Here is a 4,570-nt window from a genome sequence, read left to right on the forward strand (position 1 = left end):
CATTCATCGGATGGTTTAGCCTCCAGACCCCTTATCATCTTTGTTGCTCTTCTCTGCACTCTTTGTACGGTCTCAACATCTTTTTCATATCATGACGACAAAACTGGAGGCAGTATTCCAAAAATGGTCTCACCGGTGCAATATAAAGCAGTACTGTCACTTCCTGTGATCTTGAACTATCATCCCTCTGTTGATGCAGCCCAGGACTGCCTTGGCTTTTTTGGCAGCTGCAAAACACACGGCAGGCTCCTACTTTTTTTTTTTTTTAAAGTTTTTTATTTATAATACAATTAAAACAAAAATGGACATACGTGGCATTCCAGAGTAAATATTCCTAACAATTTGTTTCTCGTGATACAAAAACTTAATACATCATTAATACATCATCCTTAACCTCTATATAAACCTCATTCTTTTACACAATACAATTATATATATAATTATATGTACAATTATATGTATGTTTCAATCCTATCGTTAGCTTAAGATCCGAGCAGTTCTCCTTGATTCATACCAGTGATAAAATTTGTCCCAGATTTCAAAATATTCCAGTTCTGTCTTATCTTTCATAGCCATTGTAAGCCTGTCCATCTCACGGCAGGCTCCTACTTAAGAGGTGGTCCATTAGGACGCCTCTCACAGTTGCTACAGTTGAGCCAAGTATCGTCTATTCTATACCCGTGCATTTGGTTTTTCTTGCCCAAGTGTAACAAAACCCTTACTTTTCTCACCACTGACTTGCATTTTGTTGGATAGGGCCCAAGTCTGTCAAGAGCCTTCTGAATCTGACCAAAACGCTAAACCCATAAAAAGATAAAGACAAACCCTCTTGAGTTAAGCTCTTGATGACTGCAGAGAAATATCTCCATGGTTTCTTTGGTAGCAGTATAGAAGTCATTTCCCCTTTTCCAAGATTTTTTTAAACTTTCCAATCTAGCCTGAAATTTTCTGACTGATGTGCTCTTCCGCGTGAGTACTAAGTATCCCTAACCTTGCTTAGTTCTTTGAGATTAGCCAAAAACAGCTGGAGTGGTGCTGTATCTATCACCAGTGATATGCAGAATCTCTTCTGCCCTTAGCTAATCCATTTGATTATTGGATTCCCAGTATTAAATCTGTTGTCATCAGTCATATGATCAGCCTAATCAACAGGCTGGTGAGAAAAGGACGGATTTCCAAGGACTGTAGATTCTGCAACTAAGGGCAGTAGAATAACAGAATATTCTATTGTTATTCTGTGCTTAGCTACAGAATCTACAGTCCTTGGAAACCCATTTCTTTCCTCACCAGCCTGTTGGTTAGGTGGATCATACGGCTGATGACAACACTGGGAATCCAGTAATCAAATGGATTAGGTGATTTGCAGGAGAGGTGCCTTAAATAGTTATAGGGGATGGTGGGGGTTGTAGATCCAGAAATTCTGGGAATTGAAGACCACAAGTAATAAAAGGGCCAAGTTTGAAGACCCCTGCCCTATACCATTTCCCATCTCTTTTGAAAGCCTCCAGTGATGGAAGAGGAAGGGAGAGAGGGAGGAAGGAAGAAAGGAAAAAAGAATAAGAAAATAACAGTTGGGAGGGATCTTGGAGGTCCTCTAGTCCAACCCCCTGCTCAAGAAGGAGACCCTATACCATTTCAGACACCTGACTGTCCCGTCTCTTTTGAAAGCCTCCAGTGATGGAGGAGGGAGGGAGGGAGGGAGAGAGGGAGGAAGGAAGGAAGGAAGGAAGGAAGGAAGGAAGGAAGGAAGGAAGGAAGGAAGGAAGGAAGGAAGGAAGGATAGGAGAATAACAATTGGAAGGGACCTTGGAGGTCCTCTAGTCCAACCCCCTGCTCAAGAAGGAGATCCTATACCATTTCAGACAAATGGCTGTCCCGTCTCTTTTGAAAGCCTCCAGTGATGGAGCACAACTTCCACAGGTAAACTGTTCCACCGGTTAATTGTTCTAACTGTCAGGAAGTTTCTCCTTAGTTCTAGGTTGCTTCTCTCCTTGATGAGTTTCCATCCGTTGCTTCTTGCCCTGCCCTCTGATGCTTTGGAGAATAGATTGACTCCCTCTTTTTCGTGTGGGTCAACCTCTTTAACCCTAAAGTTCTGAAGGTTTATTAAGACAGACATATGCTATGATGACAAAGTCTTTTTTCAACTCTTGCCTCGGCCTTCCCTCTCCCATCACCTGCCGAGGAGAACTGCAGATCCAGCTTTTCCAGTTTGAAGTGGTGACTTTTGTCTCCCAGGGAGCTTCTCACTTACTTTCCCAGCTTCTGTATTCCTACCATGCTGCCATTGACTCCATTGGTTATTTGGAAGTTGCCTAGGCCAGTGTTTCTCTCCCTTGGCCACTTTTAAGATGTGTGGACTTCAACTCCCAGAATTCGGGGGGTTGGGCTCCCAGAATATATTCCTTATATTCTGCAATGACCAGCTGTCTGCAAGGTGCACAGTCAATGTGGCCATCTCTGCTCATTCCATCAGCTTTTGTAACCCTTCGCCCGTGGTGGGAATCGAGGCGCCCTTCCACTTTTGTGCCCTAGAGCAATCTTGCTGCCGTCACCATATATAAAATCAGAGTTCCAAATATTTTTTCCACTTCTCTTTCCTTACATTCATAAAACAAAGCGAATTCAGAAGGGGCTGAGTCTGCTTCTTAGCAGTGCTTTAAATAGGTTACCGATATTTAATTTGAAATGTGCATTTGCAAGACAAAGGTCCCTCTTTTGAGGACAGTGGAAAGAGAGGATCATTGGTTTGAAAGAGGGATCAAAGAGGCCATCTACACTAAAACTGAACCCCCCTCTCTCAACAGAGGGGGAGGGAATACGACACCACCTGTCTCCTGTTTACAACACAGCTCTTGCAGTAGTTCCAAGAAAGTGCCACACCCATTTGCACTATTCAGGTGACCCTGAGGGCACAGACAACTCTAAGTGTCCTCAACCACTCTCAGAAAGAGTACTAATGACCAGATGACTTCAAGGAGCATAAATCCTGCCATTCCCCACCATCCAGTCAGAGATGAAGAAGCTTCTTGGATGAGAAGCGAAACGTCTTCAACGGAAAAACAAGAAAGTCCAGTTGCCTCTTGAAAAAAACACCTTTGGATCTCTGACGGCAAACAACATCTAGGAGGTGTCACACACACACACACACACAAAAGTTGGGAATCTTGTCTCACCCCACCCCTCTCCATTCCCTGAGAGCAAAGGAGATGGGAGGAGACCAGCTGGGTTAAGCCAGGCTATCCAGCCGGATTGTCAAGACTAGTGGCTGGAAACACCTTCCCAGTCTGCTGAAGCCCAGAACTGGCTGGAGAAAAGCTTACTGGAGGCTTGCGAGCCAAGAAACAGCAAGAGGGACTGTTTGGGGCTGAAGTTTTTAACGCAATTCGTAAGTTCTCCCTTATCCTTTAAGACAGGGCTTTTCAACCAGTGGTACGGGTACCACCCGTGGTACATTGGCACCTGGCAGGTGGTACGTCACCATCCTAGAAAAGTAGCGGGGGAGGGGAATGAGCTGAACCGGTGGCAGCACCGCACAAGCCTGAGCGAGAGATGGCTGGAGCTGCAGGGCTGTCAGGGCTCAGCGGAAGCGCCAGGATCAGCACCAGGCTCCAGCTGGAGCTCGGTGCTGATCCTGGCGCTTCTGCTGAGCCCAGAAGAAGAGCCGATCAGCTGGAATGTTGCAGCATCTCCAGGGTCTTGTGATTTACATTCAGATGCTTGGCAACTGATTCATATTTATGATGGTCACAGTGTCCCAGGGTCATGTGAAGTGACCGAAACCTGCTGCAACCACCCAGCAGAGGAGGGGGGAATAAAAACCAAACACCCCCCATCCCACCCCTGCTGCCAATCCTCAACAGAAATGCTCACAACAATGGAAACCTCGGACAGGAGGAAGAGCGCCGCCGGGCGGGCAGGCAGGTGTCTTGCTCGGCTGTGGCTTGGGGAGCACTTTTTTCAGTGCCATTGTAACTTCAAACAGTCACTAAGTGCACTGTTGTAAGTCGAGGACTACCTGTACTTTATCACTTTTTTGGGGGGGGTCATCAAGTTTTTGACACCTTGCTAGGCGACTGGTGGTACTCGGATGTTGCCATATCCTAAAAGTGGTACAACGGGTGAAAAGGTTGAAAAGCCCTGCTTTAAGAGGCTTGTGGGGTAGAGAAGCATTTCCTCCAAATGACCAGCTTACAAATAGTTTTCTAAATTCGGTTCCTGATGTTAGGGAAGGTATCAGTAGCTTGGACTATGAATGCTTACCTGTTTACTTACAAGGATATTTTTGCCTGGTCCCCCCCCCCCCCCCGGTTTTAATTGTGCTTTCCATCAGTTTTATTGCAAGATACTGGAGTCTTTGGCCACTGGGAAAAAGGAATTTACTCCCTGATTCTGTTTTGTAAGAGGATATGGAGGTTGGGGCTATGTAGAAGGTCAGGCAGAAGGAGTGAAACATTTTTTGACTTTAGAATTTTGGGATCATGTTTGAAAGCAGACACCTCCTTAATTCACTGGAGTATAAAAAGAGGGAAGGGACTCAAGTAGAATCAAAAGTAGAGCTGAAAGGTCC

This window comes from Protobothrops mucrosquamatus, unplaced genomic scaffold (assembly GCF_001527695.2).
Source record: "Protobothrops mucrosquamatus isolate PMUCROS unplaced genomic scaffold, P.Mucros_1.0 scaffold1377, whole genome shotgun sequence".
In the NCBI taxonomy this organism is placed as follows: Eukaryota; Metazoa; Chordata; class Lepidosauria; order Squamata; family Viperidae; genus Protobothrops; species Protobothrops mucrosquamatus.